Genomic DNA, 24,745 nt, shown 5'->3' with positions numbered 1-24,745 from the left:
AGAGTGTCTTTATGTCCTTGTCTCACCCCCACCTTGCTCACAACCTGTTACATTTCTGATGGTTCCTAGACCTCTGTAACTATCACTGCGCCCCCTGGGTCAATGGCACGAGTTTTGAATTCTCTTCCTCCTGAGATAAATCAGAAATCTTTTCGGTTGCAGTTTCCCCCTGATTTTATTTTGAAAAGCAGAGCATTTGTGTCAGAGTCATTTGTGACCCTCCCACAGATGTGTAACGTTACTGGATTGGCTATGCTAACATGGTCGCAGTGTGCAATTTAGGTGGGTTGGGCTAGCCATGGTTAATGTGGGGATATGGGGGTAGGGTGGGTGAGCAGGTCATTGCAGACACGATGGGCAGAATAGACTCTTTCTGCACCCACTAGATTCTGTGATTCTAACTAGTTGCGAGTGTTGTCCCATTTTCCTCATGCCAGGTTCATTCAACTCACACATATGATTCTTTGGGTGCTCACTCACTCCTTCCCTTCAGTTTTACATCAATTTCACACTGTATGTGAGGGTGGGAATGGATTTGTAAATATAAATACTCCAACCGAAACCCGTCACAGGTCAGGAGCTGTTTCTGCTCCTTTCATCACTCACAAGGAACAGGAAAGTAAAGGTTCAGTCACAAATCCTAAAGGAACATAGCGGTTATAATCACCAGGAAAGGCTGAACAGCTCAAAACACTTTTCTCAAGAAAAGAGGAGGCTCAGAGACAGCCTGGTACAAGTAGAAAGCTTTGTGTTTGTGTTTTCAGAGATTTGTGGTTGAAGTCATTGGGTTGGAAGCATGCTTCATTGCACTAGATCATCAAAGGTGCTATCTAAATGTGCATCTTTCTATCTATCTATCTGAGTTAACAATCAGATGGACAGGTCATTGTCTGAGTGTCTTACCAAATCCCTGATTGAATCTGCCTCCCCCCACAATCTCAGGTGCCTCACCACTCACTGTGTCACGGAGAAACTCTGCCGTTACAATGAGAACTGTCTTTGCTGTCACCTCTCCTCGTGTTTCCGCCTCATCCCCACTTCCCTTCATTAAATCCCAGCTGCCTCTAGTCCACCCACATGGACATGTTGAAGAGCATGACAGGAGAAAGGATTGAAACCGAGAGTTCAATAGCCCGAATGAAAGTGGAAGAAGGAAATAAACGGGGATTGTGGATCCCAGGGGATACAGACTCAGTGATTCATCCTGCCCCCGAGACTCCAGCGGGTTCACGCTGGGTAGGAGCTGTTCACCCCTCTGTGTGACAAGGGATTTGCGGCGTCTTCAACACGATTGAGAGCCCAGTGAGTGCTCACAGGGAAGTGGTCAACCCCCTGATCCGTGTGGACTGCAGGATTCTGATTCTGATGTTACTGTCCATCAGAGTCAGGAGTGGACCTTGTACATGATGACACTGCTGGAGGATTGATGGTGTTGTTGTTAATCACATTAACTGGGCTGGAGGTGACTGAACTTACATTGCCACTTTCTGAACCTCAGGATGTCTCTCTGGGCAGTAAGTCTCCACAAACAGCAAAGTGACAATGAGCAGGGATCATCTGTTTTGATTTAAATTGTGATTGTAGCACGGCTGCTTCACAGCACCAGGCACAAGGTTGGAGTCCAGCCTTGTCCAACGGCTTGTGTGAAGTTCCCACATTCTCCCCAGGTTAGTGTGGGTCCCCTCCAGGTGCTCTGGCTTCCTCCCACAGTCCAAAGATGTGCAGGTTAGGTGGATCAGTTGTGCTAAATTGTTCACAGGATCCAGGATTGTGCAGACTAGGTGGATCAGCCCTAGGAAATGCAGTGTTACAGTGATGGAGTGCTCTGGACGTGATGTTCTTCGGATGGTCGGTGGGGTCTGATGGGCCAATGCTCTCCTCCCACACTGTAGGGATTTTATTCTATGATTGAGGATAAAGGCTACACAGCAGGGTGTCCTTGGAGAAGGAGCATGTGGTGTGGATCAATGCCCTCAATGCCTTTAGATAGAGGTGGGCACCGCAGGGGATACAGTACTTTATCTCCACCCCTGCCCCCTCCCCACAACTCTACTTTGATTTAGTCCCTTCTCACTCTGTCACTTGTAATGGTTTGCTTGGCGCGTAATGGAGTTTGAGTAGCTGGAAAGTGACGGTGTCTGGGAATAGACAGGATTTTGTTTTACAGGAGGTTGAAAGCTTTAAAACTGTTATATTCAAACAGTTCAATTTATTTTCTTTAATTTTGCTTGCGGTGCAAAAAGCTCTTACAACGTTTTAAAACCAAAATTTACAAACCTTGTGTTAAAGATAAATGTTAAATAAAATCCATCAAACCATCCCTCACTGAAAACTGTTGTGGAAATGCAATCTCCTGGAGAATCCCTGCCCCCTTCTTCCTACCCGGGCTCCATGACTATATACATACCTGGGAGATAGCAGCAGGAGGAGACCATTCAGCCTTTCAATCCTGCTCCACCATTCAATGGGAAACAGCTGACCATCCTGCTCAGTCTCCTGTTCCTGCTGCGTTCCAATCCCTTTTCATGACTTTACCTTGAAGAACTATATCTAAGTCCTCCTTTGGCTTCACTGCCTTTTGTTCCAGTGACGTTGTTGTGTTACTGTGTGGGTGTAGGCAGGGGTAATATGATGGTGCTCTTCCTGGAGGATGCACTCAGCATCCCTCATCATCCTGCAGTAACATCAACTGGGTTTCAGCAATGAGAGATAGAACCCATTTCCAGGATATGGGCATCACTGGCTCAGTCAGCATTTATACCCCATCTCTCGTTACCCTTCAGAAGATGGGAACCTCTGCTGTCTTGAACCATTCACAGTCCATTTGGCACAGATAGACCGACAATGCTGGGAGAGAGTGTTGCAGGATTTTGACCGAGTGATTCTCCATCTTTGGTTCTTCAAATGCTGGTTAACTTTATCACAATCTGCACATGATTTTGAGATTTCAGTCTGCAAATCTTCACTATCTAGCACCCTGAATAAAGGAATATGTACAGATTAGAAATTCAGAACAGACAATTCTAGTTTCTCTGGAATATCTATTTCCCCTTTCTTCCCCCAAAGCTGTAACCCTCCAGCCCACTTACTCTCTCCCACCATTCTGACTCTACTGCCCCTAATGTACACCCTCTACATTCTCATGGAGTAACTGATAAACAGATCCACGGCACCACTTCCCGTCCCTAGTTAGACTCTGCACCCTTTCTGGGTTCACTTCCTTTCCCTTCAGTTGCTGCAAGTCAATAATACAACAGCAGAATGAAACAAAATAAAACAGAAAGGGAGGTCGCAGATCCTGGACAGAAGAGGAACCTTCAGACTGGGAGAATGGGTCAGATTCTTCCTTGTTTCCCATTGGTCAATTCCCAGTGTTATGACAAGTTGCGAATGGAACTTGGTCCCATCTGGGTGTAGTGACACTTTGCACCCCCCCCCCCCCAACTGATCAATACCATCGGCAGATGCATCCCTTCTCCAGCCAATCACAGTGTGAAATGCTTTCCACTAGTTAACCCAAAGAACATGCTCCAAAACCCGCCCACATTCTGTACATATACAGAATATATATATATTTCCCCACACACATGTGGTCCCTGCCTCAGGGACTGTGGGAGTTGTAGTCCCCATCAAGCCTCTGGAGACCTGTCCCTGGAAAGTGAAAGAAAGTGTGGGCTGGAGGGTGTTGTGTATAGGATATCCATTCAGACACACAGGACATGTGGGCTGTCACTGGGATTTACTGAGACATCTGCTTAGACACCCGGACTTCTTACGTAAGGAATATACATTCAGCCAATTGTGGGGTGGGGAGGTTAATAATGGGCAGCAGATTTTAAGCAGAGGTGGCTCAGTGACTAGCACTGCTGCCTCACAGCGTTAGGGACCCGGGTTTGAATCCAGCGTTAGGCAACTGTGTGGAGTATACACATTCTCCCCATGTCTGCATGGTTTTGTTCGATGCTCCAGTTTCCTTCCACAGTCCAAAGATGTGCAGGTTAGGTGGATTGGTCAGGCCAAATTGCTCATAGGGTCCATGCATGTGCTGGTTAGGCAATTAGCCACAGGAGATGCAGGGTTACAGGGAATGAGTGGGTCTGAATGGGATGCTCATCATAGGGTTGGTGTGGACTCGATGGATGAATACCCTGTTTCTGCACTATAGGGATTCTATTCTATTCTCATCAAGAAGAATGTACCTATCTCAATGTGTTGTGAATCTGTGGAATTCCCTATTCAAAATGCGGTGGATGCCAAGACGTGAGCCAATTTAATGAAGAGATACAGATTTTTAATTTGCAATGGGTTGAAGTGTGAGAGAGAGCAGGCGGGAAAATCCAGCTGAGACCGATGTGAGCTCAATCATCACCGAATTAAATGGTGGAGCTGGTTCGAAGGGCTGCATTGCCTCTCCTGTGCCCAGGGCTTATCTTCATACGGTAATAACCAGAAAGATGAATCCAAAACTCACCACCTTCACCAAAGGAGATTTTCAGAAACAGCAGGATAGTCAGGTGGATTAGCGTTCCAAACTTAGGTAGTGAGGAAGTGTGTAGGAGATAATGGTTTTGCAATTTTAAACTGAGGGGAGACAGTGATTTATGGTTTTAGACTGTGTAGTACATTCACACCGTCCAGAATACTCTGTTGTGAATATCTATCCTGGACCTTTTTTACAAAGCCAAGGTCACTGACAATGAAACCAAAACACCCAGGAAACATCACCTCCCCTCGTAATCTGATAAAGACTTGTCATTAATCTGGTTGAATTTAGAACACAGATGGAAAGCGGAAGATTAAATCTAATCCCAAGATCCTGTGCTTAAACAAAGGAGACTACAATAGGATGAGGCAGGAGTTGGCTAATGCAGACTGGAAGCAAAGACTTTACTGTGGGACAGTTCTCAGACAGTGGAGGAATATCAAAGTAATTTTTCAAATTTCTCCGCAAAAATATATATCAGTGAAAAGGAAGGACCAGGAAAAGGAGTAATCTGCCATGTCGAAGGAAATAAGGGAGTCTATGAAATTGAAGTCGAAGGCATACAAATTGGCAAAGACCAAGGATAAATTCGGAGATTGGAAAAACTTCCAAGCTCAACAGAAAGTGTGATGGAATTGGGGATAAAAAGTGATGAGTAGCTATCCCCAGGGAGAGAATAGCAGTTTACCCTGCTAGAGGGAAACCTATTGTGTGGGGAACATATGGCCTCTGTAATTGTTGAAGCACTTAACTGTTACCATAGAGATAATCCTGATCAAGTTAAAAATCACAGCACACCCCAAAAGCTTGTACTTCCAAATAATCCTGTTGGACTATAACCTGGTGATGTGTGGTTTTTAACTTTGTCCACCCCACCCCAACCCCGGCACCTGCACATCAGAATCCTGATAGATACCCCACTGAAACTGAAGCACCTGTCAGGTACTTGAGGGAGCCACGGGGGCGTGGGGGAGGGGTGTGTGGTTTAACCACAGAGTGCTGAACTGAACTAGACTTTTGAACTGCCGTTGCCATGGAGATAATACTGAGAGACAGTCTGTATTCAAAATCACAAACCACAAAAGGTATAAGAAGGGGAGCTGTACATCGGACAGGCGGGGAGTTACCTGATGCTGCCTGGAGGTGTTTTGCATGTACACTCTCCATGTACCTGCCATGTTTCATCAATAAAAGACTCAAAGAAGACCTCTCAGATTTCTGTGCCTAGTTATTCCTAGCCAGCAGGGTTCAGGAATATGAGCACACAGCAGTCAGTCTTCACAGTGGAGAACACAAAGAGCATGCCAGTAATTGATAAGGAGACTGAGGAATGTGAAGACCAAGAAACAACCATTATCACGAAAGAGTGAGAGCTGGGCAAGCTAATGGAGATAAAGATAAACAAGTCTCATTGCCCTGATGGAATACATCCCAGGATACCAACAGAGTTAGGGGGAAAATTAGCAAATGCACTTAGAGTTATAACGTCCTGCAGCAGAGACAGGCCCTTTGGCACAAACTGGCCCATGCCAATCAGATTGTCCATCCACACTAACCCCATTTCCCTGCACTTGGCCCATCTGCTTCTGAAACTTTCCTATCCATGTATTTGTCCAAATGTCTTTTACATGTTGTTAATATACCCACCTCAACCACTTCCACTGGCAGCTCATTCCATATACGTACCACCTTTGTGTAGAACAGTTGCCCCTCAGGTTCTCTTGTATTCTTTCTCCTCTACCTTTAACCTGATGCCCTCCAATCCTTGAGTCCCTGTGAAAAAGACCGAGTGCATTCACCTTACCCATGCCTCTCATGGTCTTATACACTTCTATAAAATATTCCCCCGCAGTTTCCTCTGCTAAATAAAAATGTCCTCACTTGTCCAACCTCTCCCTGTAACTCAGACCCCTGAGACCTGGCATCATCCTTGTAAATTTCTTCTTCACCTTTCCAGTTGAATAACTGAAACCTACACTGCACTCATCAAATTTCCCGTGTTTCCCCACGGCGCTGGAACCGATGTGACAACGCCAATGGATTACAATCAATGATCGATAATTCACTCCATTACAACAACCCCACTTTCATAGCTTTTTCCATGATGCAGGAATCCTTTTGTCTTTCTGGTTTCATGGCTAATTGTCCTCATACAAAACCAATCTGTGGCTTACCTGTTCCAGGGAAATGTGCCATGATTGTTTAGACTTTCAAAAACCAATGAAATCTCTCTCCATCGTCCCCACACTTACATGGACTTCACTGTCTCAGTACTTTTTCCAGTCACTCAGACATTTGAAATATTCACCCACGGACAGAATACACCACCTTTCCATCCAGATGAAAAGGTCAATGATATTCAGATCGGCATGGATCCAGTAACATGAAGTTCAATTTGAATTTCTCAACTGCAAATCCCCCCTTTCAATACTCTATAACAGAGAAAACAAAGTGCTGGAGATCCTCAGCAGGTCTGGCAGCATCTGAAATGGTAACAGATGCAGGAAACATTACAGCCTTGAAGTGTTGAGATGATCACACCAGGCACGTGCGCTTGATGACCATTATGGAGAAGATGGGGACAGGGATCCCTTTCTGGAAGGGCCTTGGTGAGACCACACCTGGAGTACTGTATACACCTTTGTTCCCCTTTTCCAAGGAAGGCTCTCCTGCTTATTGAGAGAGTGTAAAGGAGGATAACCAGATGAGTCCTGGGATGTGAAGATAGTTAAGGACTGCAGATGCTGGAAGTCAGAGTCTGTACAATATGGACCTGGGGAGGTGCAGGTCAGGCAACATCAGAGGAGCAGGAAGGTTGATGTTTTGGGTCGGGACCCTTTGTCAGTCTTGATAAATAGCCCTGACTGAAACGTCAACTTTCCAGCCCCATCGTATTCATGCTGGTCATCAAGCACCTATTTATGCTAGTCCCACGTTCTGGCACTCAGCGTGTAACCGATATTGCAGTGCCTGGTGTGATCATCTGAACACTTCTTCAAGGCTGCAATGTTTCCTGCATCTGTCATCATTTCAGACACTGACAGACTTGCTGAGGATCTCCAGCGCTTTTTGTTTTTATTGCAGATTTCCACCATTTTGCTGAAGCACAGAGTCATAGACATGTAAACAGCTCCAGATTTTGTTGACTCACCTTCCTGGGATGTCAGGACTGATGGATGAAGAGGGACTCAATCTTCGTTTAATCCTCCTTTCCTTTGGCTTTCTGAGCCGCTAACTACATCACTAATATTCTACCTCCCATTCCCTGTCCTGAATCTGACCCATATAAGCCTACACTTTCGTTCCCATCTCCCTGCCAGACTAGTTACAAACTCACCAATCGAACTGGCAAAATCCCCCACCAGATTTGTCTCAGCTCTGCCCAGGGGTAACCCGTCAGGCTGGTACAGGTCCCACCCAGAAACAGTCCCAGTGCCTGAAGAATCATAACCCTTCTGCGGTACACCATTTCCCCAGTCACACATCCAGCAGATCTACCTTCTCATTCCTGCTCTCATTAGCACATGGCACTGGAAGTAAGTCTGACATTATTACATTTCAGGAGCTACATTTTAATGCATCTCTGCTCTCCCTATGTCCATCTTTCAGGCCCTCAGCCCTCTGTTTAGCAATGTCCTTGGTATCTGTGTGTTGCACGACCATGGACTGTTTACCCTCCAGCTCCAGAATGTCCTGCAGCCACTCCATGATATCATGGATCTTGGCACCAGGGAGATTACATCCCATCCTGGATTCTTGTCTGTGGGCACAGAAGTGCCTGGCTGTACCCCTGATTATTGAATCCCCTGTCACTATAGCCCTGCCACTCTCATTCCTCTTGTTCTGATCAGCAGAGCTCTGTGGTGTCATGAACCTGGCTGATGCTGATTTCCCGAGAAGCCACCCCACCCATTCCCGCCCTTACAGAATCCCAAGCGGTATACAGTATCTGTATGAGAAGGGGATAACAACAGGGGACTCCTGTACTCACTTCCTGAGCCTTTTACTTGATCTGATGTTCACCCATTCCCTTTCTGCCTGTGTAACCCTCACCTGCAGTGTGACTAACTCACTAAGCGTGCTGTCCATAACATTCTCAGTATTGCAGATGCTCCACAGTGAGTCCACTCACAGCTCCAGCTCTGAAAGGCAGTTTCCCAGTAGCTGCAGATGGGAACCCTTCCTGCACAAATAGCCGTCAGGGACACTGGAAGCAGCCCTTATTTCCCACATTGTGCAAGAGGAACACACCACGGGTCTGAGGGCTCCTGTCACAACGTCTCTCTACATTCATCTAGTTACTCCCATTAAGAGAATTTAAATGAGTGAGTAACCTTCCTTCACTTCAAACATGTCCATTATAATAACAAAAAAAATCTTTACTTAAGCTGATATGTCATACTTTAAAAACTTAAATACTCCACAGGTATCACTGACAAATTGGCTATTCCCATTGGGACTGAATTTCTGAAAGGCCTGAATTAAAACGGAGTTTCAGCTTCACCTTCTCCCTGTCTCACCTCACTATTTACACCCAACTCCAAAACACTCTCATTGAGCCAAGCAGCCCTCACAGTGCAGCCCTGTCATTTTCATTATCTGCTCACACCTACACTTCCCTCAGCCTCCTGTACTGTTCTAATGCATCTCAATGGGAGCTCAGACCAGCATTGCATCTTTCAATTCATCCCTTTGTAACCCCAGAGTCAAAATGGACTTTAGCAGTTTCTGAATGAACAGACAATTGTCAGAATCTGGAATGTTCCACCTGAAATGGTGCTGGAATTTGATTCCACGAGAAATTTGCAGAGAATTGGAAGTAGGGTGTTTACAGATTAACATTATAAAGTGGATGATTGAGACTAAATCTGACAGTTCCTGCAAAAAGGAGAGGTGGAATTTGGTTAAATCTGTGCTCTCTCTCATGCCAATACCTCCTTCCACAGCTGCAGGGCCAAGGATTGAACACATACCCCAAGGGTGATCCAACCATGACCTTGAACATCTTTCTGCTTTTGGCTTGACAAAAATATTGAAGATATTTTCCCACAGACAGAACAGACAAACCTTTCTCATTCCACAGTTAAATGCCAATGATATTCAGATCCTGAGGACTCCGCTGACTGTAGAACCTTGTTTTTTTGAGATCCCAGTCTCAATTATTCTCAATTAATATCCTATAAAATGAATTCACAAAACAAAGCTCACAGTCAGTGCAAGATGAATAGTGAAGACAAACACTTCTCTCGGTATGTGTTTGATGTGTAAATGCTCCTCTTCAAATCGCCTCGCCCCCACCCAGGAAGAGGACATGTGCATGCTCCTTGCTGTACCTTGCCCCAAATAACGATGGCGGCTATAACCCAGGACTTCTCACTACCTGAGGCCCAAGCCATCTTCCCCTTTGCTGCAAACGTGGGACCAAGAGTTTCTAATTCAGACTAACGACTTGCAGAGTGTAAATAAACCCTCCCAGTCTACACTGAAATTTCATCTGGTTTCTGCTGCCACTCTCCCCTTTCCTCCTCCTGCACACACCATGGGTTATCGTGGGTCCAGTGACCCTTCCTCAGAACAGATGACAGCTGGGAAAATTAGAATCCCTTCAGGGAACAGGCCCTTTGGCCCAACAATTCCACACCCACCCTCCGAAGTTTATCCCACCCAGACCCATTCTCCTATTCTATTACTCTCCATTTCCCCCGAACTAATGCACATCCCTGAACCCTACGGGAACCTTAGCTGGGCCAATTCACCGAACCTACAGATCTTTGGGCTACAGGAGCTAGGGGTTAAAGAGTAAATAATAGGTGGGGACAGAGCCCAAAGAGACACAGGAACATTTGGAAAGATAAAGGAGTGGGAAGTTGGAAAGCTGTTAATGGAGGAGACAGGAACCTTCCAGCATCTCAGTGGCGGTGGTGGAAATGGTGGCTGATGATCTACATTGTGCCTGCAAAAAAAGACCCTGAGCTTCCAGTTGCCTGCTCATTAACACACAAGACTGTTCCCTGTCCAACATCTCTGTCTCATGCTTACTGCAGTGTTCCAGTGAAGCTTGATGCAAGCTGGAAGAACACTTCAGAACATACCAAATGGCTTCCTATTTCAAGGACTGCAATTTCCCCTCACATATGGTTAACAATGCCCTCCAGTGTATCTCCTCCACTTCCCACACCACTGCCCTTGAACCCCACCCCTCCAAATGCAACAAAGATGGAATCCCACCATCCTCACCTTCCACCCAGATACAATGCATCATCCGCTGCTATTTCCACCATCAGATCCAACCACCTGAGATATATTTCCCCTCCCCACCCCTTTCAGCATTCCACAGAGACCATACCTTCTGTGACTTCCACGTTAGATTCACGGTCCCCACCAACCCACCCTCCACCCCAAGCACCTTCGCTTGCCACTGCAAGAGGTGGAAAACCTGTGCCCACACCTTCCCTTTAACTCCATCCAAGGCACCACTGGATCCTCCCACATCCAGCAGAGATTTCCCTGCCCACCCAAACACCTCACCTATTGTGTCCCTTACTCTCAGGATGCCAAATTTTGGAATATTTCAGGGAACATTTCTGGGACACATGCACCAACCAACCCCACCGCCCTGTGATCGACCATTTCGCCTACCCCCCACCCCATCCGCCACCACGCTGACAAGGACATGCAAGTCCTCCATCCCCAAATCCGAGCCACCCGACACCTGGAGGAAGAACACCTCATCTTCCACTTTGGGAACTTTCAAACACATGGCATCAAGGTTTCCTCATCTCCCACTCCGCAACTTATCTCAGATTCAACCCTCCAACTCGGCACTGGCCTCTTGAACAGTCCCACCTGCCCATCTTCCTTCCCAATTATTCATTCCACCCTCTCACCACGACCCTCCATCTACAACCACCTATTGCCTCCGAGCTCGCTTCCCCCAACCCCAAGCACCACTCCCTATTTATCTCTCAGCCGTATTCCACCACCCACATTTCTGATGAAGTGCTGACATTCCCAATACGTCAATTCTCCTGCTCCTTGGATGCTGCCTGACCTGCTGTGCTTTTCCAGCAGCACACTTTAACACAAGCTGGAAGAACGACACCTCATCTTCCACTTGGGGACCCTGCAACCCTCTGGCTTCAACATCAAATTCAATAATTTTAGGTCCTGAACTCTCCCACGTCCTCGTGTCTTTGCCCCCTACCCCACATACCAGGCCTTGTTGTTGCATAGCCTTCCAGTACACACTACCTATGGTTAGTCACTAACAGTCCCCATAAACAGCTATTCACCCTCCCCCCCCGTCCGATCATTATTCACTCCTTTGTCCAACTGCTCCTATCTCTCTCTTTGGACTCTATCCCCACCTATCATTTACTCCTTAACCCCAACCTTCTGCATAAAAACAGACTTTTTTTTTTCTCAGTAACGTCAGTTCCTGAGGAAGCGTCACTGGATCGAAAATGCGAACTGATTTCTTTTCACAGATGCTGCCAGATCTGCTGAGCTTTTCCAGTACCTTCTGGTTGTTGTGTGTGATTTACAGCATCCGAAGTTCTTTTGGTTCTAATTTACCCGGAGTATCTAATTCAGGTCCAGCAGACTGAAACAGTGTTTATCAACCTTCCCAGTCCACACTAACTCCATCTCTCTCCCAGTATCTGCTGTCTCTCCCACTCCTTCACATTAAGTCCCCCCTCACAGTGACACTGCACCTGCAAAGCTGATGGTCATGTGTTGGCCTGCTGAACCCACCCCTCATTCACTCCCATTGGTTGTAGGATCACACCAACTCTCCTACTGGTCTGAAGCTATGTCAATCAGCCAGGCCCCATTGTGACCTGAGTGGTGGGATCCTCCCAGGTGCATCAGAGGCTGAGGGGTGACCTCATAGAGGTTTATAAAACCATGAGGGGCCTGGGTAGGATAAATAGACAAGGTCATTTCCCTGGGGTCGGGGAGTACAGAATGAGGGGGCATAGGTTTAAGGTGAGAGGGGAAGAATTTAAAATGGATCTGAGGGACAATTTTTTTTCCCCACTGAGGTTGGTGCATGTATGGAATCTTCTGTCAGGAAGTGGAGGATGTTGGTACAATTAAACCATTTGGCATTTGGATGGGTATATGAATAGGAAGGGTGTAGAGTGATATGTGCCAAGTGTTGGCAAATGGGTCTAGATTAGGTTGGGATATCTGGTCAGCATGGACCAGTTTAACCAAAGGGTTTATTTTCATGCTGTACATCTCGACAGCTCTGCCCTGTGATGGGCTTCATCATTCACAGTGAATGGGTCAGTATCACAGAACACAGGGACTGGAGGCTATTCAGCCCATTGGGGCTGTACTCTCTCCCTCTGGAGATGGTGCCAGTCTATCCCAACTCACCTCCCATTTGGACATAGCCCTCCAAATCCTTCCTTTAAAAAGTTACATTTCAAATTTGTTTTGACAATAACTACTGTATCTGCATCCAGCTGTCTTTTAAACTGTTCCAGATGCTAAGAACTTAGTGAGTGAAATAATCTTCACATTTTTCCTCTGCATTATTTGCCAGTTACCTGAAAATAGTTACTAAAAATTGTGACGTTAAAAATTTCTCACTCTGTCTCTCTGTAAATGAAATATCCTGGAAACAAATCAACTCCTGGTCGAAATCACTGCTTAACCTTCTCAGCTCCAAGGAGAATTGTCAGACCTTCTGCTAACTCTCCATAAAAGAGAAACCTATCTTAATTTTAAGTTATTAGTGCCATAGAGATGTACAGCACAGAAACAGACCCTTCAGTCCAACTTGTCCATGCTGACCAGATATCCTAAATTAATCTCGTCCCACATGCCAGCCCTTGGCCCATAGACTTCGAAACCTTTCCCAATCACATATCCAGTGAGATGGCTTTTAAATGTTCTAACTGTACCAGCCTCCACACTTTCTCTGGCAGCTCATTCCATACACGTGCCACGTTCAGCTTGAAACTTTGCCCCTAATATCCCTTTTCAATCTTTTCCCTCACTCCTGTGCTTTCTGGTTTTGGACTCACCTAAACAGGAATAAGACCCTGGCTGTTTACACTATCCATGCCCCTAACGATTTTATCAATCTCTATCGTCACCTCTCAGCATCCGATTCTCCAGTGAGAACAGCCTCAGTCTATTCAGCCTCTCCCTATAAGCTCAATCCCTCAACCCTGGCAACATCTTTGCATCTTTTCTGAATCCTTTCAAGTTTCACAATATCATTCCAATAGCAGGGAGACCAGGAATGAAAGCAGAATTCCAGAAGTGGCTGAATGAATGTCCCGTACAGCCGCAAAATGACGTCACAACACCTGTACTCAATGCACTGACCAGTAAAGGCAATTACACCAAACATTTACTTCACTACCCTGCCTATCTATGGTTCCACTTTGAAGGAACTATGAACCTGCACTCCAAGATCTCTTATTTCAGCAACACTCCCCAGGGCCTTCCCATTAAGTGTAGAAGTCCTGCCTTGATTTGCTTTTCCAAAATGCAGAACCTCACATATATCTAAATTAAACTGAATCTGCCACTCCTCAGCCCATTTGATCGGAGTCTCATAGTACTCTCAGGTAACCTTGCTGTCCATTGCACCTCCAATTTTGGTGTCTATTGTAAACCTACTAACCATAGCTCCTATATTCACATAGAAATCATTTATATAAATGGCAAAAAGCAGTGGACCCAGCACCCAATCTAACAGCATATTGCTCATCACAGGCTTCCAGTCCAAAAAGTACCCTCCACTATGACACTGACTGCTCAGTGAGGTTAGAGCTCATGGAATACAGGGAGATCTAACCATTTGGATACAGAACTGGCTCAAAGACAGAAGACAGAGGGTGGTGATGGAGGGTCGCTTTTCAGACTGGAGGCCTGTGACGAGTGGAGTGTTACAAGGTTCAGTGTTGGATCCACTACCTTTCATAATTTATATCAATGACTTGGATGTGAACATAGGAGGTTTAGTTAGTGAGATGACACCAAAACTGGAGGTGTAGTGGACAGTGAAAAAGGTTACCTCAGAGTACAATGGGATCTTGATCAGATGGGTGAATGGGCTGAGGAGTGGTATTTTGGGAAAGCAAATCTTAGCAAGACGTATACACTTAATGATAAGGTCCTGAGGAGTGTTACTGAATAAAGAGACCTTGGAGTGCAGGTAGATAGGATAGTGAAGGTGGCATTTGGTATGCTTTCCTTTATCGGACAAAGTATACAGTACAGGAGGTGAGGTCATGTTGTGGCTGTACAGGATATTGGTTCGGCCACTTTTGGAACGTTGCGTACAAATCTGGTCACCCTCCTATTGGAAGGATTTTGTGAAACTTGAAAGGGTTCAGGAAAGATTTACAAGAATGTTGCCAGGATTGGAGGATTTGAGCTAGGCTGGGGGGTTAAATAGAGGTTGAATAGATTGGGGCAGTTTTCCCTGCAGCGCCGGAAGCTGAGAGGTGATCTTATCGATGCATATCAAAACATGAGGTGCATGGATAGGATAAATAGACAACGTCTTTTCCCTGGTATGGGGGATCCCAGCACGAGAGGGCATAGGTTTATGGTACGAGGGGAAAGACTTTAAAGAGACTTGAGAGAGAACGTTTTCACACAGAGGGTGCAACGTGCATGGAATGAGCTGCCAGAGGAAGTGGTAGAGTCCATTACGATTGCAACATTTAAAAGGCATCTTCATGTGTATATGAATAGGAAGGATACGGGCCGGGTGCTGACAGGTGGGACTAGATTGCATTGGGATATCTGATCAGCATGTACTGGTTGGACTGACGGGTCTCTGTTTCTGTGCTGTCCATCTATGACTCTTTGACCTTCCAGCCAATTCCGTATTCAAACAGCTAGTTCCGCCAGAATTCTATGGTATTGAACCTGCTAACCAGTGTGTTATGTGAAACCTTGTGTCTTTCTCAAGTCCAAGTTAATGATTTCAATGCCCAAAGCCATGCTGACTCTCCCTAATCATTTCTTGCTTTTCCAATGACATGTAAATCCTGTCCCTGAGAATCCCTTCCAACAAATTCTCTGCCACTGACTTCAGGCTCACCGGTTTATAGTTCCCTGGCTTTTCCTTACCACATCTCTCAAATAATGGCGCCAGTCTTCCAGCACCTCACTTGTGGTGTTTGATGATACAAATATCGCAGCGAGGGGCCCAGCAAAAGCTTTTCTAATTACCCACAAAGTTCTGGGATACACCTGATCAGATTCCAGGGATTAATCCACCTTTATGCATTTTAAGTCATCCAGTACCTCATCCTCTGTAACATGTACACTTGCCAAGTTATCACTATTTATTTCTCCAACTTCTCTAACTTTCATATCCCCTTTCAGTAAAATCTGACATGAAATACTTAGAATCTCTCCCACCTCCTGCTGTTCCATAGACAGTCTTGTTGATCTTTGAGGTTCGCTATTCTCTGCCTCCTTATTCTTTTGTCTTTAGTGTATTTGTAGATTCTCTTTGGTTTTTCCTTAAACCTATTTCCCAAAGCTATCTCATGTCCTCTTTTCTGCCTCCTGGTTTCCTGCGAGTATACTCCTACTGCCCTTATAGTCCTCTAGGGACTCACTCAAACCACATGGTCTGTACCTGCCATATCCTTTCTTCATTTTCTTGATCAGAGCTTCAATTTCTCAGATCACGCAGCATTCTCGACGCCTCCCAGCCTTGGCCTTAACGGGAACTTACTATCTGCGTACTCTCATTGCAGCAGGCCTATGGAGGCAATGGCAGATGATGACAGAGAAACAATCATTATCAGTAAAGAGGGAGTGTTGGGAAAGGGAACAACTCATCCTTATCTCTATAATTCCTCTCTAGCCTCAGAACTATCACTATCTCTGGGATCAAAAACATCTCAATCAATGCAACATCTTCCAATCTCAAATCTCCAGTCTCAACACCCTCCCTATCTTTAATCTTGTCCACCCTCTCAAATCTCTGTGATATGCCTTTCTTTAATTCCAACCTTCAGGATAACCCATTTTTATTTCAGATTCCTGAACCCTGAGCTCCACAATGTCCCGCTTAACCTCTGTCACATTTTCCTCCAAAAAAAAAAACATTAATCAATCATGTATTCTAATATCACCTTCTCTGACCTGGTTTCTATTGTGGCTTGTCATATTCCTATATTATGCATCTGTGGTCGACATGACAGAAAACGTTTTTGTGGTCCATTGGGTTTATGCTGTAAAGAAACCTCCCAGCTCACTATTTTAATCCCATTTTCCAGCACTGAGCCCATAGACCTGTCAGCCTTGGCCTTGCAAGTATGTTCCTAAATATATCTGAAATGCCATCGGGATTTCTGTCTCTCACTCACTTCCAGACAGTGAGGTTTAGTGGGACTTTTGCTCTATGATATCACCCACAGGAACACAGAGCAGCTGGGTCTGTGCGAACCACAGATCGCCCACACATTGGGAAGGATGGCAGGGTCCCTGAGAGGGAGCACAGGAGAGTTACCAGGATGGTTCAAGGAATGGGGGATTTTAGTTGGAGAATTTGTGGGGCTTTTTTAACATTAATTACTCATGTGACATGTGTGTTGCTAATACACATCAAGAATAACCATCCACAATTAATGGACTCTCCTTTTCAACCTATCCCCTTTCTTGCGCTGTGGTAACCTTCAGGTTAACCACCACCGACATCTCTCTAATGAGAGAGCAGTCCTATGGTCTGGGAGGACAATGCTGACTTGATCTTTCACACAGAGATGCCACTGTCCCTCGAGGGTGGGGAGAGAGAATGCTGAAGGTGGTGGATGGGAAAACACTCAGGTACAGTGCTTTATCATGGAGAATGTTCAATTTCTTTAATATTGTTGCGCAGGGGGGGGGGGGTGCACTGATGCAGGCAAGTGGAGAATGTTCCAACACAATCCTGATGTGTACCTTATAGAGAGCAAACAGACATTGGGGAATCAGCGGTTTGGAAAAACAGAGTATTATCCTTGTAGCAAAGGAAATTGTGGGGAGCTGTGACAGAGCGGTTTACAAAAGTTACACATTATAATAATAAACCTTACATGCGTCAGCTCATTATACAAGGATTACAGGACACATGTTGAAGATTTGGGAAGATCTATTGAGAGGATGGTTTGATTCAAAGGAGAAATTTTATGCAGCAAATGGTATTGATCTGGAACACAATACCCTCACACAATATGAATATCCAGGTCCTGAAGTATTGAGTAATTCTGTCAGAGTTTGGCGTTACAATGACTGAGATTCCCATCTGAATGTACACCTGTAATACAAGTTTGTAAAATCCGTCACTGTCAGTTCAAGTTTGAAACTTATACAATCCCCTCCTCCTGGCATAGGATGATTAGATTACTTACAGTGTGGAAACAGGCCTTTCAGCCCAACAAGTCCACACTGACGCGCAACCCACCCATTCCCCTACATTTACCCCTTTACCTAACAATATGGGCAATTTAGCATGGCCAATTCACCTGACCTGCACATCTTTGGACTGTGGGAGGAAACCGGAGCACCCAGAGGAAACCCACACAGACACGGGGAGAATGTGCAAACTCCACAGAGTCAGTCACCTGAGGCGGGAATTGTACCTGAGTCTCTGGCGCTGTGAGGCAGGAGTGCTAACCACTGTGCCACCATGCCGTCCTGACTGTACACATTACCGCTGGTGGAGGTCAGCAGGCAATTCAGGGGCAAATCTGTGTGGGTTTCTATGAGTTTCCACCTTGGGACTTCATGTGACTGAACATGAGACAGAATGATCCAAGATTCAGTCAGATATGGAGAGCAGGATTTGCTTCCTTTTCTTTCTTCTGTGCTGCCGCTGTGCCTCCACAATAAGACATGGGGTGTGAAAGGCCCATGCACCTTGATGGGCAAGTTGTCTCCATGCTCACCAAGGGGCAGCAAGCTCCTCCCAGTCATTAAACAGAGTATCCCTGAAAACATAGCAACTGAGCATGATTCCCACTGCCCAGTGCTCCCAGTAAATGTTTCAAATAATGAGGGGGGAAATCTAGAAAAGGCATAACAGGAATGTTCCAAGAGGATTATAAACAGTTTACAGAGAGATATTCACAGGAAAAGTGTGCAACAAGTTGGCAAATGGAGCATAACTTGGGATAAACTGTAGAAAGCTGCACCAGAAAGGGACGGGGGGGGGGGGGGGGGGGGGGGGGGGGAGGTGGGTGGGGAGGGGGGGAATGAGCAGGAAACACAAAGCTAGCACACAGTTACAACGTGGAATCAGGAAAGGGAATGGAATACTGTCCCTTATTTCAAAGAGTTTGCAATATAAGAGTTTGGAGTATATACCTTAGGGCAACTAAACAAATGGCGAGTGAGACCACATCTGGAGTAACATGAACAGATTTGGTCACTTTAGTTAAAGAAACAGAGCAGTTTATTGGAGGCATTTGAGAGAAGATCCTTTTTGAAGGGATTATCCTGTAAATAAAGGCTGAACAAGTTGGGAATCTACTCACTGGACTTTGAGAGCTGATCTCTGAAACATACAGGATTCTGTCGAGGTTTGACAGGGTAAATATGGAGAGGATGTGTCCCATTACAGGCGAGTCTTGAACCAGATTCTGGATCAGTCGCGGAATCAAGGGCTCTGTTTCAGATTTGTCAAGTTAAAGGCAACACCGACACAGGTTAGGGTTTCAGTAGCAATGGAGCTGGGGTGAGAAGGAGACAAGCAACGTTTAAGAGATTGGAATTCCTGGTGTTTGTGATTGTATAGATGTTTGATCAGAAGGTCACCTTGGGGTCAGATATGAAAACAATATTGTGAAGAATGTAGTTCTGCCTCAGCCACCTCCCAATGAGAGGGAGGGACACAGCAGTAAGGAAAATGTATTTGGAATAACAACTGAAGGCAATGGGTTTAACAATTGCAGTGTTTCATTGGAGTGAATCGAAGCGTGGTAAGCAGTTTGATAACTGAGTAACAGTGGAGTAATGGAGAGGGATGATGGGGAGGGAGAGCTGGGCATCGTCAGTGTACATGTGAAACCTAACGCAGTGCTTTTGGGCGATGTTACCTCCTGGCAGTATGTAGGTGAGAAACAGGATGGACCAAGGATAGATCCTGGAGGGACACCAAATACAATGAATTCAGAAAGGAAAGGGAGAGTGGAGACGGAGCAGGATTTTCCAATGATGGTGAGGCCAAATATTAGGATTTAGCAGAATGGGAGAGAAGGACGTAACCAAAAAAGACAGACAGACAGATCATGGAACAATATCTGTGAATTGCAAGGTGGGGGTGCGGGGGGTGTGGGGTAGTGACAAGCAGGAGGATTAGACAGAGATTTGGAATGTCCATGATTTAGCTACACTAGGGTAAATGGTCAAGATGACCTCTAATAAGGCTTGACAAAGGACTCGAGGAAATGCAAGTTTAGGACTAAAATGAGGAGCACCCTTGTGAGGCAGTTTGGCTTGGTGGGCGAGTGGAGAGGGAGGGAAGAAGCAGAGGCAGCAGATCGGATTATCTCAATGTTATTGACAGAGAAACTCCATGTGCTCCTCACTCTTGTTGTTGGAGGGGAGGATGGAGGAGACAGGATAATGGACAGTGTTTTTATGTCCAAAACAATAAACAAAACCTGTGATAGTGATTCTAAAAATAAGTGAACAAACCTGTCGTATTTATCATTTATCAAGAATATTAAAATATACAACTGAAGTTCAGGTTTGAATCACAAATCGGTAGAGGTTGGCTCTGAAGTCAAGAAAATGATAACTGGAATGAAGAATCTACTGTTTGCCATGGAACCATTGGGGATGTTTTTCTACCATTGACAATGTCCTTGAGGGAAAGAAACCCGACAGTGGCCCATCAAGTCACTCATTGTATTAATCACTACACAGTCTCAACAAAGGAATGAAACTGGATGGACCACATTACATCTACCAATGCACTAGCAAATACAACCACAAAATCAGCCCGCTTGACCCTGCAACTTCTGCCTCACTGTGGGCCAACAACAGCAGAACTGTACTCCAGCCCAATCTGAAATCTCATGGCCTGATATCCCCCACTTAACCATTAACATCAAGCCAGGGGAATCAACCCTGGTTCAATGGTGAATGCAGGAGGGCATGCCAGGAGCAGTACAAGGCATACCTAAAATTGAGGTGCCAACCTGGTGCAGCGACCAAACCTGCATGCCAAACAGCACAAGCAACACCAAATAGAACTAAGTGATCCCATAACCAACAGATGAGATCGGAGTTCTGCAGTTCTGCCACACCTAGTCAAGAATAGTGATGGACAATTAAACAACTCACTGGAGGAAGCATCACAGATATCCCCACCCTTACAGATGGAGGGGTCTCACACATTCATGCAACAGATAAGAGGACAGCATTAGCAGCGATTTTCAGCCAGCAGTGCCAAGTGGATGAGCCTTCTCCATTGGTCCCTGACATCACAGATATGAATCGACTTGGCTGAAAACTCATTTCCAATCAGATCAAGAAATGGATAAGCAGTGTAAAGGTATGGGCCCTGCCAATATTCTGGCAATAATACTGTTGGCTGTGCTCCAGAAATTGCTGCCCACCAAGGCAAGTACTGCTCCAACACTGGCACCTACTGACTTTGTGGAACATTGCTCAGGCATGTTCCAACACAAAAACACAGGGCAGATCCAACTCAGCCAATTCCCCTCCATCAGCCCACACTCGCTCAGCAGTGAAGTGATGGAAGGTGTCATCAACACTGCTGTCAAGCAACTGCTCAGCAATAACCTGCTCAGCGATGCCCAGTTTGGGTTCTGCCAGGGCCACTCAGTTCCTGAGCTCGTTACAGACTTGATTCACAAATTGACAAACAGCTGAATGAGGTGAGGATGACAGGCCAGACCCCCTCCAAGACCACTATTTCAACTTCAGTGATATCACCTGACCTCACCACAGTCTCGGCTCATTTGCTGAAACTCTCATTCATTCCTTTTGTTAATCTAGATTTCATTGTCTAAACCCACTCCTGGCCAGAATCCCACATTCACCCTCCCAATAATCTCAAGAATATTGAAAACTCTACTGCCGATGTGCTCACTTGTACCAAAACTGATCATTGCTGATCAATCAAAAGACTCCCATTTGCAAGCAACAACAATTTACTTTCGCACCTTTGAATTAATTCCTGGCTGTAATCATTCCTATCTCCCTGCACCACACACCCTTTCATATCTCAATAACTCATTTTAGTTCAGACTCTCAATGATGTGTTTATTTTTGAGTTCACCTGTGAGACTGTTTCTACAGATTCCAAGGGAACATGGTGTGGAATCCCCACTCTGACTCTCTAAGATCTACTTTCTTCCTTTAAGGCATTCTTGAAAAACTGCTTATTTGGCAATCGTTTTGGTCACTGGACACAATATTCTCCAGCTGTAGCCTTATGTCAAAACTTCTCAATAATATTTTTGTGAAATTAAAACCATGATGATTTGTACAGATATCTTCTACTCTTCAATATCGCTGAGTGAATAATCTGTAATGACTCTTACCCAACCACGTTGTGGGAGCACCTTCACCACACAAACTGCAGCATTACAAGGCAGTCAAACATCACCCTCTCCACAGGCAACAAGGCTTTGGCATTGATCACCGGTTTCTGTGGAAGGAGAAATACACAGTTGATGTTTCAGGGAGTGCAATATGAATTACAGGGAATGAAAATGGTGCAGAATTTGACTGTTAAATTGAAGGAAAATGCACTCGCTTATTGGAAAAAAGAATTCTTGACTGTCAAAGATATTGTGGAAAAAATAACCTGATAATCGAACATCATACGGTCAGGAGCCGGGCAGCAGTGGACAATTCATTTACATTCCTGAAGAAGGGCTTATGCCCAAAACGTTGATACGCCTGCTCTTCAGATGCTGCCTGGCCTGCTGTGTTTTTCCAGCTCTACATTTTTCAATTCATTTACAAAACAGCTGTGAAAGTAATAGTAAAATACCATACAGAGCAAAAATACAAATATGAGAGACTGAGGAAGCTAGATACTGAACAAGTGGACATCAGAGAACCCAGAGGTGAACCAGAGCAGAGTTCACTTTTATGATCCCACAGTCAAAGATGTCGAGCACAGAAATAGACTTTTTTCGGTCCAACCTATGCCAACCAGATATCCTAACCTAATCAACCTAAATTAAATCCTTTTTGCCACTTCTCAGCCCATTGGCCCATCTGATCAATATCCCACTGTAGTCGGAGATAACCTCCTTCATTGTCCACAATACCTCCAATTTTGGTGTCACCTGCAAACTTACTAACTATACGGCCTCTATTCACATCCAAATCATTTAAATGAATGACGAAACAAATCCAGAATAAAACTCCATTTCTCTGGGTTTGAATGTGCTCTGTGTAAATCCTGCCCTATGACTCTTTTTACCAGGGAAGGCTGTACAGACATCCCTCTGAACTTTGCCCCCTACAAAGCTGGCGGCCGCGCACGTGTCCAGTGACTCATTGCCCCGAATAAAGATGGCGGCGCTCACTCGGGCCGATTACTCAACGAGGCATATTCCCGTTTGCTGCAAAAACGGAACTGTACGTTTCAAATTGGTATTTTCCGATGTGTACCAAATGATTGTAAAACCTCTCAGACCATACCAACACCATTTCCCTCCCGCTTCCTGCTGTTTATTTCTTTCCTTACCGACAGCTCTCCGCGCACACACATTCCGAACATCCGCGCTCACTGCGAGGATGATCACGTGGTATAGTCTAGTCCCGCCCTCATTCACTGATTGGCCGGAGGACCAACTGCCCCGCCAGGTCCTCAAGCTCCTCCCCTGCCTTTCCATTGGTCCGCCGCTGACATCAATCACTTCTTCGGTCCAACCTGTCGATGCCAACCAGACATCCAAACCTAATCTATCTAAATTAAATCCTATCTGCCTGTCCTCAGCCCATTGGCCCATCTGATCAATATCACACTATACTCATCATTCAGTTATGTTTAGTTTGGCAATGAAAAGGGATAGGTATGTGTCAAGGTGAAGACTTATCGATGGGGCAGTGGCAATTATAATGCGATTAAGCAGGAATTAAGATGCATAGGATGGAGTACCGAAATGCTGTGGATGCAGACAATGGAAATGTGGAGCTGGTTTAAGGAACAGATATTGCGTGTCCTTGATAGGTATGTCCCTGTCAGGCAGGGAGGAAGTGATAAGGTAAGGGAACCGTGATTTAGCACAGAAATTGCATCTCTTGTTAAGAAGAAGTAGGAGGATTATGTTTTGATGAGGCAAATGGTACAGATGTGGCGATGGAGACTTACAGATCAGCTAGGAAGGATTTCAAGAGAGTTAAGAAGAACAAAGGGAGGACACGAGCAGTCTTTAGTGAATAGAATAAAGGAGAACCCTAAAGCTTTCTATAGGTATGTGAGGAATAAAGGATAGGGTCGGAATCGGGCCAAACAAACACAGAAGTGGGAAGTTGAGTGTGGACACTGTGGAAATCGGAGAGGTGCTAAACGAACATTTCTCATTGGTTTTCACTTAGGAAAATTAGAATATTGTAGATAATAATGAGGTAGAAGACGTTGGACTAGAAAGGATAGAGGTTAGTTACGAACAGGTGCTATCAATTCTGGAAGGATTGAAAGTAGACAAGTCCCCTGGGCTAGATGGGATTTATCTGTAGATTGTCTGGGAAGCTAGGGAGAAGATAGCAAATACTTCGGCTTTGATATTGAGCTGTCATTGCCTACAAGTTCAGTACCAGAGGACTGGATGATTGCAAATGTTATGCCCTTGATCAAGGAGGGCAGTAGAGATGACCCAGGAAATTATATACCAGTGACCCTTACTTCTGTCGTAGGAAAGGTTTTGGAAAGGATTATAAGAGACACTATTTGTAATCATCTGGCAAACAACAATATGATTTCAGATCATCAATATGGTTTCGTCAAGGGCAGGTCGTGTCTCACAAATCTCATTGAGTTTTCTGAGATGGTGACCAAGCATATAGATGAGGGTAGGGCAGTTGACGCGGTATACGTGGACTTCAGTAATGCCTTTGATAAGGTTCCACATGGTCGGCTGTTAGAGAAAATGCAGCGACATGGAATTGAGTGTGATTTAGCAGTTTGGATTAGAAACTGGCTTTCTGAAAGAAGGCAGTGAGTGGTGGATGATGGAAAATAATCAGCCTCCAGTGCGGTTATTAGTGGTGTTCCACAAGGATCTGTTTTGGGATCACTGC

General features: G+C 45.3%; 1 long non-coding RNA gene across 2 annotated transcripts; it reads right to left on the bottom strand.

Annotated features, from left to right (window-relative positions):
- Positions 1-2,171: 2,171 nt before the first annotated feature.
- On the bottom strand, positions 2,172-23,241 carry LOC140483989 (uncharacterized). Of its 2 annotated transcripts, XR_011962156.1 has the most exons (6): positions 23,190-23,241; positions 22,296-22,461; positions 22,030-22,136; positions 16,107-16,232; positions 6,170-6,256; positions 2,172-2,977 (listed from the first exon to the last, which is right to left on the bottom strand). It is a non-coding gene; the product is annotated as an uncharacterized lncRNA (long non-coding RNA). The 2 variants fall into 2 exon arrangements; XR_011962157.1 differs by lacking the exon at positions 22,296-22,461 and having other exon boundaries at positions 23,190-23,238.
- Positions 23,242-24,745: the final 1,504 nt, after the last annotated feature.

This window comes from Chiloscyllium punctatum, chromosome 12 (assembly GCF_047496795.1).
Source record: "Chiloscyllium punctatum isolate Juve2018m chromosome 12, sChiPun1.3, whole genome shotgun sequence".
Classification (NCBI taxonomy): domain Eukaryota; kingdom Metazoa; phylum Chordata; class Chondrichthyes; order Orectolobiformes; family Hemiscylliidae; genus Chiloscyllium; species Chiloscyllium punctatum.
This window is presented reverse-complemented; position numbering and strand designations above follow the sequence as displayed.